Below are 16213 nucleotides of genomic sequence, written 5' to 3'. Positions count from 1 at the left end.
CCAGTTGTTAGTCTACAACTCCTATAATCCTGGATCATTGGCCTTGCTGACTGGGGCTGACGGGGTGCGTAGCCCAACAACAGAGGAAGGGCACCATTTTAGTGATGTCTGCAAATATTCCATCTCTTAGAAGAACATGGCACTTGCCAATACTTTAATCTTGGAGCTGCCAAAGTGAAAATATGAGGCAGAATTGAATGTCATTGCTTGCGAGGAAGACCCAGGTGGTGATGTAACCTTCTAAACATCTCAATTCCCCCCCCCAAAAAAAATCCCATCTTGTTGCAACTCCTCACTACTGCTACTGATTCCATTAAAATGTGAACAGTTACAATTGTGAGCTCACATTTTATACACATAACCAAAAAGTTGGCTGATTAGATGACTCATTGTCATAGGAGTCAGGGGCTGGAAGGGAAGTAGAACAGGATATGTTTTCTCCAGATTCCTTAAAAGTATGCTCACTCTCATTCCATTTCCTCTGTCCCTTCCATCCTCAGCCCAATTCATTTCAATAAAGTTAGGATGTTAAGGGTTGCCTTTGGATCTTCAGACTCTGACAGAGAGCAAAACAGGTAAGTTTTAACTCCAAAATTATATACTTGGGGGGGGGGTGTTTGTGTGTGTGTTTGTGAAATGATGTTTTTAACTTGGAGCACTTCCCCTACAGTTTGCTACTACTATGCTTGTTTGTCCCCCGGGCAATATAATCTATTGGGCAATAGTCATAAAATATTGTGAATGGAAATGCAGTTTGCTGCTAGGTTTTTGCTCCAGGCGGTCAAATTCACAAATATATACCAAGGTCCATTGGAACTGGATTCCTGGCCCATTCTTCCAGCCAAGGAATTACGGGGAACAAAAAGTCTTAATACACCTATTTTCATTTCCTTGGAAATGGGGAGTTCTGCGTATTCCTATATGTTCACCATATGACAACTATCATGTGGAAATCTAAACTGCATGGGACTTTTGCATAAATGAATTCTTCTGCTATGTGAACTTAGTACCTGATGTTGGAGACAGGCTTTGCACATGATATCAGTGTGGCAGATATCATGTTGGTAGATGATGTAAACTGACAATAGAAAACTTCCAAGTTCATTTCCTTGTTCAAACATCAGACAACAATTGTATGTATTATTTATATACTTAAGAAATTATGGGACGTAGTTGATCACTGTACTTATGGCTGTCAAACTCCAGTTAGGAGGAAGGTGATTTGTCTAAAAGGAGGAGAGAAATTCTGTTGAGTCAAAAAATATCTGATTTAACAATTTCACCCTTCATTGTTATCAAGTGAAAACTGAAATCGCGCGAATCCCAGGAAAGGACAAATCTGTCTTTATCAAAGTACTTATTTCATATTACTGAGGAAATGTTTCCATCTAGCATTAATAGAGTTAATGGGGGAAATTTGAATATGTACTTCTTTTACTGAAATATCTCAGCAATTGTCAAATATGGGCAGAGCCTTGTGAAAGGCAAAAAGAAACACTCATGGTTTGAAATGCATTCTGATGGTAAATCTGTGTAAACTTAGCTGTCTGTCATTTCTTTCATAGAAGGCACCAGAGACAGTTTAATATCCACTATTTTGCAAGTGATCCATTAAGCTCAGCCTTCATGATGACTCTTGAGATTGGTGTTCATTTTTATCATAGCTATTTACTCACTCAAATCCTTTTCTTCCCCCTGCTGGGAATTTAGTGCCGTATAGATGTTTGCATGCAGCGGAAAGCTGACCTTGACGAGGTTGAGATGTTAGCTGTTTTGCTCTCTAGTGTCTCCTTCTATGGCATGCACAGAAATGCTTTGATTTTCTCTCAGAATGTGATCAGTACTGATAAAAATCTGATGTGTCAAGAGAAAAATAAGGTGAAAATGAAAATGAAATAAACATGAAGGACACGATCTAGCCACACTTTTAAGCTGAATTTATTTCAGCTGGAATATTAAGCGTATGCTTTTCTTTCATTGAAATCAGTGAGACTTAATTGTCCTTATCACTGACTGGCTGCTACTTTCACACACTATATTTACACACTCAAATAGTTGAATACTATGTTGTGACAGAGATTCCTCCTTCCCATGCAACCTGTCCCACAGATCCTCCAAGTGTCCCTATTTTCCAGGGACAGTCCCAGAATTATGAAACCCATCCCAGCTTCTGATTTCATCATGGAATGTCCCACTTTTCCTTTGGATGTCCCTATTTTCATCAGAGAAATGTCAGAGTTTTGTGCCACCCGAGCCAATGGGAAAAGCAGCTACACAACCTTTAGAATACATCTGAAGGCAGCACAGGATAGGGAAGTTTTATTAATGTTTAATTTTTTATTATGTTTTTATATATGTTGGAAGCTGCCCAGAGTGGCTGGGGCAACCCAGTCAGATGGTTGGGGTATAAATGATAAAATTATTATTATTATTATGAAATAGGGCATGCCTATTTTCATCAAAGAAATGTTGGAGGGTATGATACTATCATCAGGCCATACGTTTTGTGTGCTCACAGTTTTTAAAATGTCTGCGGAACTGGAATTCTCACAAGCATTCTATGATACTTCAGCTATGGAGTCTATGGGTAGCAACAAGTTATTTCAACATTCTGAAGCCAGAATGCAAGGAATATTTCAAAAGTACAGTTTGTGTTTATCCTGTGGCTTGTTGTTAAGTTCTCTCAGGTTTATTTGATTTGGAGGTACATGGCAAAACCACTATTCTCATATAATTCTGCATGTGTTTTTATTTTATACCTCCAGAGAAAGTAGCCGTAAAATTGATCCAAATGTGACTTTGACTCTGTAAGTTGGTATTGTTCTATGCATTGGAATTTCAGTTTGTGGAATATATCTCAATTCACCAAAAGGCTTCGCACATGTTGCCAATCACTTGGACTAAGGAGTCCATATACCCCATTTCCCCCAGCTAATAGAAACAGTGAGAGGAGAACCGCATGAGTACAGTTGACCTGGGGAGAACAAGATTCACTTTGTTATATGGAAAAATGTAACTGCTAAAGCAAGCAAAATAACTCTTTGTCGATAGAAGGGGAAAGGCAATCATCCCTTCTTCTTCTTTTTTTAATCCATTGTGGTGATGGATGTCTATATAAAAACCCTTGATAGATAGGTAGATGATTGCGCTCATCATTAATTTACATTTGCAGGGCTATTAATGGACATTAACCACCAAATGCTACCCCTGTGCAAAGCCTGTAGAGATTAAGGGGGGTTGGTAGGTTGTTTTCGCGTGCTAAAGAATTGATGCATCGCTGCATCAGAACCCTTACAATCCAGATTGCAATCTAAAATGGCAGAGATTTAATTTGGATGGCTTTATAAATTGTGTGCTTCACATTCGTGATGACGTTGTCAAATTAAGCAGAAGCTATTTTTCTTCCTGCCCACAAGAGAGTCACAGCGGCGCCGCCTACATCTTTTCTGCTGTAGTGCTTCCTGTTGGCACACAAAAGCACTTAGATGCTTAGATGGAGGAAGGAATTATTTTTAGTTCACCTCTATCCTTTAACATTGGAAGGTCAACTTGTGGTCTCCTTTGGCAAAGTTTGCAGTGCATCTGTAGACCTCAAATGGGCTCAGTGCAGGGGGAAAATAATATTTCCACAGAAGTGTACCACAATACAACAAACAAACAAACTGGAAATCAAATATATTCTATTCCTAGATTAGAAGAGATAAGCAATCTGTGATTATTATTATTTTAAGCAAATTTGTATACAGTATTTTCTCTGGACCAGAAGGAATGATACACAATAGGAAACGGAATGGAGAATGACAAAGTGGCTGAATGATAGACCCATATAGATCTAGATTCAAAACATTTAGTTAAAATACAAATATTAATGGGTTCTAATTGTGTTGGTTTGATTGTCAAATAGCTTTTACATATTCTATAGGAAGTGATTCATAAATGGAATTAGTTAAATAAATAGAAAATATCAGCCCCAGATTAGACATGAAGGCTAGTTCTGAGTTTGAAAAGTTTAAAGATCACAAGCAATAAAATATGAATAGTTTTAAGCTGTTGTTTTATGCATTTGCAAATTCATTGGAGGTTCTTAAGCAGAGCTTGGATGACCATGTGTCATCGATGTTTTAGTATTTCAGGGGTATGGTGGGATCAGGGTCAGAGAACAGGGACTTAGGCTGTATCCTAAACCTATTCAGCTTGGTCATGTGAGCTGGCATTCCAGCACAGAATACTATTTTAAAGTTTAGTCTTATCCTAACACTCACCTTCTGCCAGACTTTATCAGTGGTGACAGCAGAAGCAGCTCCACTGCCAAATGGTGTTTGGATCTGGTGTAAGATGGCTAAATTTATAGCAGTTTGCTTTAAGTCAGCTTCATCTGCATAGGATTGCTTCCTACTTGACTTAAGATTTCTTTAATAAAATGATATTGGAGAGTAAGTCACTGTACTACAAAAAGTTTTCTCTTTCACAGAAGTTCTCAGCTGAGAACCTTTACCCCACCATGGTACAACCAACATATGAAGCTGTTTCTTCATGTTTCCTTTTAAATATATGTGTGCAAATAATCTTAGCCAAAGAGTTGCATTTTTTTGTTAACAAAGTCCATAAGGTTTGGAGAGAGATAGAAAAGCTGGAAGTGGAAATAAGATGCTCTTCTAAGACTGGGTGGAGAGCAGTGTTTACTAGACATTTGGTAGCAATTGGTTCCAAGTCCAGCTATCCTAATGAAAAAATTCTGCATACTTGCAAAAGCTAACTAATTATACGTAGTTAAATATATCTCTTCACTTTTGCCAATAACAAAACCAGGGAACAGGATATTTCCAATTAAACCCAGGGTTGATATGCAGTATGTGTTTTGAATTTTGTCCACTCAATTTGAAGACTGAACTTTGCTTGGATGTATGTGAATCTAGGAGTGTTGACCTAGTTTATGGTGTTCTTCAAAAGTTTTTCTGAAGTTTATAAATCAAAGCTACAGATACTAACATGAAAAAGTAAGCGAGAAGACTTTAAGAAATACGCACATATCTGCTCCAGACATTTCTGGAAAAACAATGAAACATTTTGAACAACAACAACAGCAACAACTTATTACTTATACCCTGCCCATCTGGCTGGGTTTCCCCAGCCACTCTGGGTGGCTTCCAACAGGAGATTTAAAATACATTAAAAGGTCAGGTCTATTTGCTGGAAAACCTGGAAAACCTGTTCACTTTTGGAGATCAGGCCTACAACAAAGGTAGACTACAAGTCCACTCCTGGTTTTGCCTTCAGCACTCTCAGTTACCAAGTCCACCTACTATCACCAAGAACCAGTGTCCAGAGCAGTAATGAGGGAGGAATTTATTCAGTTTACAAATTTGTACTTTCCAAAACAATATGCAAGCCTAAACACTACTATTTTTTCAAATGTTCCCTTTTCTGTATTTTACAATACATTTCTCTAACTATACTGTATAAAAAATGCATATATTAGTGAACATTTCATACAAAAATGCACTTTAACAGAGGTAATTGCTTACAAAATTGTGCACATTAGAGCAGAAAAAATGCAAGCAAAATTCTATGCCCATTTCCTTTTAAAAAATGAAAACTTGTGCACAAATGGGGTGAACTAAATTTAAGAGTTGAAAAATGAGCTGCTGAAATTGATAGTGCCATTCATCCCTAGCTGAGAGTTCCTTAGAATCTCTCATTTCCTCGGTTTTAAGAGAAATTTATATGCAGAATTCATCATGCGAAAGGCTGGGCTGGATAAATCCCAAACCGGAATTAAGATTGCCAGAAGAAATATCAACAACCTAAGATATGCAAAATGCACAACCTTGATGGCAGAAAGTGAGGAGGAATTAAAGAACCTTTTATTGAGGGTGAAAGAGGAGAGCGCAAAATATGGTCTGAAGCTCAACATCAAAAAAACGAAGATCATGGCCACTGGGCCCATCACCTCCTGGCAAATAGAAGGGGGAGAAATGGAGGCAGTGAGAGATTTTACTTTCTTGGGATCCATGATCACTGCAGATGGTGACAGCAGTCACGAAATTAAAAGACGCCTGCTTCTTGGGAGAAAAGCAATGACAAACCTAGACAGCATCTTATAAAGCAGAGACATCACCTTGCCGACAAAGGTCCATATAGTTAAAGCTATGGTTTTCCCAGTAGTGATGTATGGGAGTGAGAGCTGGACCATAAAGAAGGCTGATCGCCAAAGAATTGATGCTTTTGAATTCTGGTGCTGGAGGAGACTCTTGAGAGTCCCATGGACTGCAAGAAGATAAAACCTATCCATTCTGAAGGAAATCAGCCCAGAGTGCTCACTGGAAGGACAGATCGTGAAGCTGAGGCTCCAATACTTTGGCCACCTCATGAGAAGGGAAGACTCCCTGGAAAAGGCCCTGGTGGTAGGAAAGATTGAGGGCACAATGAGAAGGGGATGACAGAGGACAAGATGGTTGGATAGTGTTCTTGAAGCTACCAGCATGAGTTTGACCAAACTGCGGGAGGCAGTGGAAGACAGGAGTGCCTGGCGTGCTCTAGTCCATGGGGTCACGAAGAGTTGGACACAACTAAACAACTAAACAACAACAAATACTGCTTGAAGTCTCCAAGACATATTTTTAAATTCAGGATGAAACTGAGGCATAAGTTAATATTTTTCATCACATATGTTTCACCACTGGATTCTTATAAATGTATAAACTGGGCCCCAGAAATTTGTTATTGACTTGCCCCACATGATTGTGTGCTCAGATACTCTGATGGAGAACTTTAGTATTCAATGGGTGCTTACGTGGAGACAGACAGTAGCTTTCTTCTTCCATGCCACAGAAATGGCAACAACTATTTTCTCCACCATTTAAACTTTCTCAGTAGTTCTTTACTATAATGCATTTTACTAAGATGGCATTTTACTAAGTTGGGTTGTATTCAACATATAGTGGTACCTCAGGTTAAGAACGTAATTCGTTCCAGAGGTCCGTTCTTAACTTGAAACTGTTCTTAACCTGAGGTACCACTTTACCTAATGGGGCCTCCCACTGCTGCCGCACCACCGGAGCACAATTTCTGTTCTCATCCTGAAGCAAATTTCTTAACCCGAGGTACTATTTCTGGGTTAGCAGAGTCTGTAACCTGAAGCATCTGTAACCTGAAGCATATGTAACCCGAGGTACCACTGTAATAGGTTTTATTTTTCTTCTCAGTCCTTCCTGCTCCTCCCCTGTGCCCCTGCAATTGGCTTGTAGGGATCAGGAGCAGTCTGAGAACAATGTGTGGGGATGATAGTGGGGATTGTTCCATCTGGCAAACTTAAAAGCGTGCATTGATGGAACAATCTGAAGGGCACAACATGTTCTATCAGAAAAGGTCATTCTTAATTTAACATCAAATACATTTCTTTCATAGGAACACAGATGTTCTTAAGTGTTTCTGTAATGCTTGTCTATCACCTTGGCTATTTTTCCTCTACTGTTGATAGTTTTGATCTTAGATTAGGAACCTAGTAGGCTGAAAAGCTTCTTTCCCCTCTTACTTCCTACTTTCTAAAATGTGGTGCTTGGAAAACATCACCTCATGCATCACCTAAACAACTCAAGGTGTTATATGCATGCCTTCCACTTTTTGATCCGCATGGGTGAAAAACAGCAATATTTCTCTTAATCAGAAAGCAGGTGAAATTCTGTCATTCACGGGTCACAGGCTGTGTACACACTTTAACCACAAAACACATTCAAAGCACATTCTTCATCTCAAAGAATTCTGGGCACTGTAGTTCACCCGTCAAACACATTTACAGTTCCAAGCAACCCTTAAGAAACTCCAGTGCCTCAAATTCTTTGAGATGAAGAATGTTGTGTAGAAATGTAGAATGTCTAATGCATTGTCTTTCTGTATAAACAGGAATTAAATTTTGACATATTGAACATGCTTTATTCAAAACAGCATTGTCGCACTAATGCAGCTGGAAAAGGCTAGAGAGAAAGAGTCCCACGCACCATTAAAGTGGTTATTGATTGAAGGTTAATGTTGTGTATCTAAGAGATCATTTTGCATCCTTCTAATAATCAAATAAGTGCAGAACTGAATGACTAGCTAAACAGCTTGGGTGAGTGTCCGTTGGATTCAATAGAGGATATCAGCATTGATTGCTTACAGAAGTACCCAAAGAGTCTGAAAGGTTTTGACTCTTCAACCCGCATTGCTACCGGCTGACTGGAAATGATCATATGCATACGGAATGGAAAATCCAATTTGCCCACATGAGCTAATTTTCAAGCTATGCTTCTGTCTTTGACTAACATTTCAATATAGTTTTGACCTGGATCTTGTTTTTTATTTGTTTGTTTTTAAAGAGAGGACTACTCTATTTCATCAGTACGATTCCTGCACATCTCATTTTAGGGTGAATGTCCAAAATGTGGTGATCAAATAAAATACTTAATATGCAGTCACAGGCCAGCTAGAAAATTTGGTACGCGCTCTCACACACACGCTAGTATATCCCTTTGTCTTTCTGCTAATATGAGTGCATGGGGTACACAAGTGGCTTTGTGAACACTCCCAAAGAAAGATGGGACAACAAGATGGGACATACAGGCACATGCTGCCTTTGTGTGCTAGCCAGCCGGGTGGGAGGCATGTGCCGCTGTATATACATCACTGTTAATCAGCACTGTAATACACACACTGTCTTACAGGTGAAAGTATTACTAAGACCAGTCACTTTGAATCCCAGTAGGATTTCCCTTCCTATTTTTCTGATCAGCCATGGGCAGAAGGTCCCCCTCACCTACTCCATACTGTACCTGAAGGAGCAGGTGGGAAATCGACTGATAGGAGATATCAGTTTAAATAGATTGGTCACAACTGGCAGAGCAGTTCAGGAAGGAAGAGCAGTACAAACATCAATGGGAAGGACCTTTTAGGATTATTGAGGATTTTCTAGGCCTGCTCCTAGCTAGAACCCCCTCTGAGACTTCCCCAAGTCACACACATGAGTCCAAGGCTCATGCACAGAAATCTAACACTAGACCATGTTATACCCAAGCAAGGATTCCTCCCCACCCACCCTTGAAATCTGTCTCGAAGAGCTACAATGTCTCCAAATATGAAAAAGTTAAAGAAATTTGATTTCCCAATGGAAGTACTGGTGGTTTGGGTTCCCGTTGCAAGCTGAAACTGGAGCCTTGTTGGATCCAGATCTGTGATGAATTGGGGTCTGATCTGAAATGCCAAATTGTGTGTGTGTGTGTGTGTGTGTGTGTGTGTGTTGCACAGCCGTACTAACAGTACAGCATTACCTGTCCAACAGAAGGCACCACAGATCCTTATGCCTAAACAATACTAGAATCTAATTCAACCAGAAACTTCCTCCCTTTGTTTTATTATTTTTTCTTCTGCCTAAAATAGCACAAAGCCCACCCTCAGCTGATCAAAGTGTGTAGAAATTAAGCATCAGTAGCCCCAGAAGAGAAGCCAAAGATGAAAGGAAGATCATATTATTCTGGTGCATTGTCTCTTCTGTTCTCTATCACTGCCAGACAAAGTCAACAGCTTTTCTACTTCCTTTCAGTTTGTGGACCATATGGAGCTCCATCTCCTATTGACTGACCCATTTTTATTAACATGGAATATGTTCCCAAGGCATTCAACCTCAATCATGCAACTCGACCAATAAAATATCTGAGTGTGAATTGAAATTGTCTTTCCCATGATTTACGTGCAATCCAGAAGTAAGTCTTCTTGAGCTCAGTGAGGTTTCCAAGTAGATGTGCGCAGGATTGCAACCTGACAGCACACTCGTACGCATGTCCAGTCAGAGGAAAATCTCTCTAATTGAGTTTGATGAGACTTACTTCCAGGTAATACTTAGAGTGGAGGACAAATTATTCTGATTTCATCAGAATTAATGGAGATTTACTTTGGATTTTAAACAGGATTTTTTTATTTTTATTTTTTTAAAAACACACACACCTTATTTAAACAGATTTTTGATGCGTTCTATAATGGAATGATGGAGAAAGTTAAAGCAATGCTGCCTCCTTGTTGATATTGTTTTCTGCGTAAGGAAAACATTTCAAAAAATATGAAGCAATATCCTGCTTCTTCTTTCATAGCTGACCATAATTTTGAACAGGATGAATTTAAGCAACATATATTAAATCATGAAGAGCACCATGTCAGTTGGGAGAAAGATTTCATTATGTCTTTGTGGGTGAAATTTCCAAATGGCCTCATTCTTGGATATATTCAAGATAGATTGCTGAAAAAGTTGTTTGTGGTAGGAACATTTGATGGGCTCCTTCTTGTATCTTAAAGCTACATTGAAATTATCTTCCAATAATGTTTTATTATTTTCTTTGCACATTCAGTCTTTCTTACAATACATTAGTCAACATATAAACCTGTAATGTGTATGGGTTGCTCATGCGTAAGTTGCCGCCTCTCCAGGCTTTGTTGCCTTGCTAAACCTTTCAGTCTGGACAGCCCTTCACTTCGTGGCTGCCTCAGTCGCTAGCAGAATCCGTCAGTGGGCGTTTCTTAAATCTTTTCCAACATAAAAGTTGTTTGACACCCAGTCTCCTCCTACTCTCTCTGCGCGGAAGTCTTCTGCGCAGGGTGGGCGTGGGTAGCGGAGGACCCGTGCTCTTCCCGCTGGTGTCCGGTGAAGAGTCCTGGAGCCCTCTCGCCAATTCCCTCATCAGCCCCTCTATATCCCTGGTGTTGCGCTGATTTGCTTCCCCATCTGCGGAGCTGCCTCTCTCCCTGCTGGGCCCTTCTCCAGCATCATTTGAGAGCCTTCCCTCCGACTCTAGCTCCGATGTCAGTTCCCTGACAAAACCTTTTAAAGCTATATTGAAATTATCAGTCAGGGACGGAGAACCTGTGACTCTCCTAATGTTGCTGGACTTGCAGTTCCCTCATCCCTGCCTATCAGCTTATTATGGGAGCTGCAGTCTAACCCAAAGGCTTCAAGTTCTCCATCCCTTTATTGCCAATTTGGCCAAATTTGGATCTCTCTTATGCTAACGTATTTGGCGCCTCTCATATACATACCATTTCATTGTTCATGGCAGTTGCTTTGAACTTGTGTTGCTATTGACAAGATATCGTAATGACTTTCAAAATTTTAATAGCTTTCAAGGAGAATAAGGTGAACTCCTGGAGGATAAGGCTATTAACAGCCAATGCCAGAGGCAATGTGCTTCTGTATACAAGTTACAGATGGGTAGCCGTGTTGGTCTGCCATAGTCCAAATAAAAAAAATTCCTTCCTGTAGCACCTTAAAGACCAACTAAGTTAGTTCTTGGTATAAGCTTTCGTGTGCATGCACACTTCTTCAGATATCTGAAGAAGTGTGCATGCACACGAAAGCTTATACCAAGAACTAACTTAGTTGGTCTTTAAGGTGCTACAGGAAGGAATTTTTTTTATCTGTATACAAGTGTGTGTGATAAAAAGGTATTGCACTCAGGTCCTGCTTTCTACAGCATGCAGAATTGGAAACATTGTAGGGTTTGCAAGCTGTTGCATGTCTACCATGAAGGTGTTGCTGTGGCATTTGCCTCCTAGGTGGGTCATAAGGAAAGGGTTAAATGAGTGTGAAGTGATTGGCCAGTGGGAACAAGGGGAGGAGTTAGAGTTAGAGTCGGAGTTGTGTGAAAGTCAGTTGAGAGTTGGGAGTTGAAAAAAGAAGAGGGAGGATAAGTCTGTGGGTTGGTCGAGTTGTGAGAGAGTGAGAGGAACTGTTAGGTGGAGTCAGATAGATAGTTGGGATAATCAGTTTGAAGTTATTAGGAACGTATAGGACAGTAAAGACACTAAGATTAAGAAACTGACAAGAAAAATTAACTGAAACCTTAAACTTGTTCATGCTTATAAAAATAAACTTGATTATTTGTTAATGTTAACAACTGTCTAGACACCGTGTGTAACCGAGGGAAACGGGTTGGTGGAAGCGAAGAGGCAATCACAGTGGTGGCAAAAGGATCAATAGACCATCAAACGTCCGGGCACCCTGTGTGATCGCCGCAGTTGCATGCTGCAAAAAATTCAGGGGTGGCAATTTTATGAAAACACATCCTGCTCATACAGTTTCCAGGAATCCTTGGAATTCCCTGGAGGGTCACAATTTGAAACTACCAGTTTATAGCAACAATGGCTTTTGTAGTATTAGTAATTTGGATAGAAACATAGCATGAATGTTGCAGTGACATTGCCCCCCCCCCCCGCTTTCTCTCAATAACATCCTTGTTCCTCAGCACTGAACCAAAACACAGACAAAAATAATGGAGTATTGTAGTAGCCAGTGCCAGCTCCACATAGGAAAAAGTCGATATGCATACTGTTAAATTTCTCAGTCCTGTCTCTTGGCTGGTGTATCAGAGATGCCTAGCCGGCCTGATATGAATTGCTTTAGCTTCATACATTTTGATGAGTTTAATATTTAGTGTTCTATAAATTACCCTGGGTAACAATTAGCCTGTCTAAAACAAAGAGTCAATTTCCATTTTCATGCTAATGAAATCTTTTGAAAAGGTGCTGAAGACAATCAACAAGCTAATGATATATTGTGCATGACCTGAGCATATATGTCGCTCATATCATATAGATCAAACATTCCCATGGGAAATGCAGGCGAGGAGCTTTAATTGAATGTAAACATCCCAGCCTGAAGCAGCAAAAAGAGAAAAAAGAAAGAGAGGAGGGAAAACCGCTCTGAAGAAAGTTACATTTTGCACACTGGCAGCAGAACAGAAAGAAAATAAATACATGCATTGATTGACTCAGAGGCAATTATATTTTCTCTCCATATATGGACATTCCTTTCAGCAGCCCTTTCTGAATTTTAGAACCCGCTCTCTTAGTGAACATGCATGTGATCATTTTTCCCTGCGACTATATTACTTATTTGTAGTCAGTCCATTCTCATTTTAAACATTTATGTCATACATATAGCAAAAGTGGTGGCATACTGACATGTTAAGTAATACATCAAAAACAGAAATAATTAGAGCTGGAATAAAATGAATAACCTCATTTCGTGTGTGTGTGTGTGTGTGTGTGTGTGTGTGTGTGTGTGTGTTTCTAAGGGTAAGGTGTTTCTTGCTTTCTGCAATTTTCGGAATTTTCTGCAAACACTTTGCTGTTCTTGATTTGATTTTGTTCTTCTCCATGGCAATTTTCTTTGTATTTTCACAAATGCTTTAGCTGAATTTCCTGCATGCTTTAGCTGAGATTGATGCATTGTAGGGGGTTGGTCTAGATGACCCTTGGCTCCCTTCCAACTCTACAATTCTATTATTCTTTTATTATTTCTTGTTTTTGTTGTTGCTTTGACAGTTTGCCAACATGGCCATTTAAATCCCCTTTGTTGTTCAACCCATGCCCTTTTGTTGACAACATTATGCTAAATCTCATGGGCTGCTGAACAGATTAAATACCACTATGGGCAATTATTAATGTCAGCTGATAACAGTTCTTTTGTGTGTTTTTCTGTTGTATTTGCTGAGAACAATGAAAGCAAAGGAGGAGCAGGGCTGACCCAATACATTTTACTGCCTCAGGTGGAGGAAAAAATGGTTCCCCACTCAAAAAAAGCAGAGTTATTTTGTCACCTGCGGCAAGAAAAATCCCTAACATTGCCCCACCATCTCCCTGGCAATACAAATAAAATAGCACGTGTCTAACTAATATTTTCAGGGATCTATTTATATGTACTATACCCAGAGAGATAGCAGGATTAAAATCAAAATAAATAAATGGATTTTGCAAAATATATTGCTGAGTTGTGACGGGCCAGTGCAGTCAAGAAATCACCAAGAAGATTTTTGAGCATTAAAAAGAAGAGAGGAATTAAGTGAGTAGATCATAAATTAGATTTACAGTAATGAATGATATTAGAGAGGGAAGATGAAGTCTCCCCAATTCTTATTCCAGGAAAAGGAATTATTCTGTTAGAATACTGAATGGCAATTTCTATAGAAATAAGGGCTATTTTATTCAGGGAAAGAACCTAGAATTAAGTTGTTTTTCTCAGGCTAATACTGCAGATAAGGGTTAAGCATTAAATTTCTGGGAAATGAGTGCATTTTAAAATTACCATTTATCACTTTTCCAATATAGAAACCTATGTAAAAAAAAAAAAAAATCCCTTCACTTACAACACAGGTATGCAAATCTACAAACATGCACACAAGCTTATAGCAAACCACCATCAGATCAGTTGTTTTACAATCAATTTATTTAGAAATTTAAATAAAAATAATGCCTTCCTCTTCTAGAACTATATTTACAAACCTATATTTATGCCAAAATGAAATCAAGCGCTGCTAGGCTATTATAAATTTATGAACATGCACTCTTCATTCTCTCATTTGGATAAAAAAATATAAATAGGTGCTTAAAGGTAAAGGTAAAGGTACCCCTGCCCGTACGGGCCAGTCGTGTCTGACTCTAGAGTTGTGCGCCCATCTCACTTAAGAGGCTGGGGGCCAGTGCTGTCTGGAGACACTTCCGGGTCACGTGGCCAGCGTGACGAAGCTGCTCTGGTGAGTCAGCACCAGCACAGCACACGGAAACGCCGTTTACCTTCCCGCTATAAAGTGGTACCTATTTATCTACTTGCACTTAAGAGTGCTTTCGAACTGCTAGGTGGGCAGGAGCTGGGACCGAAAGACAGGAGCTTACCCCGCCGCGGGGATTTGAACCACTGACCATACGATTGGCAAGTCCTAGGCACTGAGGTTTTACCCACAGTGCCACCCGCGTCCCTAAAATAGGTGCTTATCCTGTATTAAAAAGGTGAAGGTATCCCTGACCGTTGGGTCCAGTTGCAGACGACTCTGGGGTTACGTGCTCATCTCGCTCTGTAGGCCGAGGGAGCCGGTGTTTGTCCACAGGCAGCTTCCGGGTCATGTGGCCAGCATGACTAAGCCACTTCTGGTGAACCAGAGCAGCGCACGGAAATGCCGTTTACCTTCCCGCCAGAGCGGTACCTATTTATCTACTTGCACTTTGCCGTGCTTTCGAACTGCTAGGTGGGGGCAGGAGCTGGGACCGAACAATGGGAGCTCACCACGTCACAAGGATTCGAACTGCCGACCTTCCGATCAGCAAGCTCTAGGCTCTGTGGTTTAGGCCACAGTGCCACCCGCATCCCTATCCTATATTAGTTCCATGATTAAGGCAGTATTAATTCAGTCTGCAGGATTTACCTAACCACGCCTTTGATTGGAAGCCACACACAGGCACTTCCACTTGTGCAATGGGGCTTTCTCCCCTCACTTTCCCCCATGTGCTCCGAATGCCACCCAAATTTGGCCAGGGGGAGGTCAGAAGAAGCCCCAGAACAGCACAAAGAGGCAAGAGAGGGTGTGAGTGTTCCCCTGGCAAGCAAGAATACTTGTGTAGATGGAACAAATGGAAGAGAATAGCATTGAATTCTGCCTCGTGTCACTGGATTTCACACTGGCTTCTGCACCTAAGATACTGATTTGGATCCAACAAAGTTGAGTGTAATAACTTCTGCTCACACAATGGAACTTTCCACCCATCTGTACACATCACAGATCTGCTCCAGGATGGTGAGCATTCTGCTCATACAATGGCTTTGTTGAATTCAACCCATTATCTTTCCTCAAGGTAAAAAGGTAAAGGTAAAGGGACCCCTGACTGTTAGGTCCAGTCATGGACGACTCTGGGGTTGCGACACTTATCTCACTTTAGGGAGCTAGCATACAGCTTCCAGGTCATGTGGCCAGCATGACTAAGCCGCTTCTGGCGAACCAGAGCAGCGCACGGAAATGCCATTTACCTTCCCACTGGAGCGGTACCTATTTATCTACTTGTACTTTGATGTGCTTTTGAACTGCTAGGTTGGCAGGAGCAGGGACCGAGCAACAGGAGCTCACCCTGTTGTGGGGATTTGAACAGCCAATCTTCTGATCAGCAAGCCCTAGGCTCAGTGGTTTAACCCACAGTGCCACCCGCATCCCTTTTTTCAAGGTATTATTGGAAAATAACCTCCCTTAATGTTATACAGGTAGATAAGTTCAAACCCTACTTCCACGCAGTTTCAGAATTCATCATCAAAAATTTGTTCCCTCTGTCTCTGGATGACACACAACTGGATGATGTAAACAATTTTGGAAGCCCTCACTGTGCATCCTATTTTCAGTAAACTTTTGTGGGGTGTGTGTGGCAGCAATGG

The 16213-nt window shown here is 40.5% G+C and overlaps 1 protein-coding gene across 2 annotated transcripts in view; it reads left to right on the top strand.

The window, feature by feature from the left end:
• Positions 1-16213, top strand: part of CDH12 (cadherin 12) — a 689773-nt gene that overhangs the window by 251434 nt on the left and 422126 nt on the right. The window contains exon 1 of one of the 2 annotated variants that reach the window (XM_081206313.1): positions 489-575. The exons of the other annotated variant lie outside the window; for it this stretch is intronic. The gene's annotated coding sequence lies outside the window, so the exon portion shown is untranslated. Of the gene's footprint in view, positions 1-488; positions 576-16213 lie in introns of those variants that run through there. 2 annotated transcript variants of the gene reach the window in all.

Source organism: Podarcis bocagei (genome assembly GCF_964188305.1).
Source record: "Podarcis bocagei genome assembly, chromosome: 8".
Classification (NCBI taxonomy): domain Eukaryota; kingdom Metazoa; phylum Chordata; class Lepidosauria; order Squamata; family Lacertidae; genus Podarcis; species Podarcis bocagei.
Note: the sequence above shows the minus strand (reverse complement) of the source record. Positions and strands in the feature narration are given on the sequence as shown.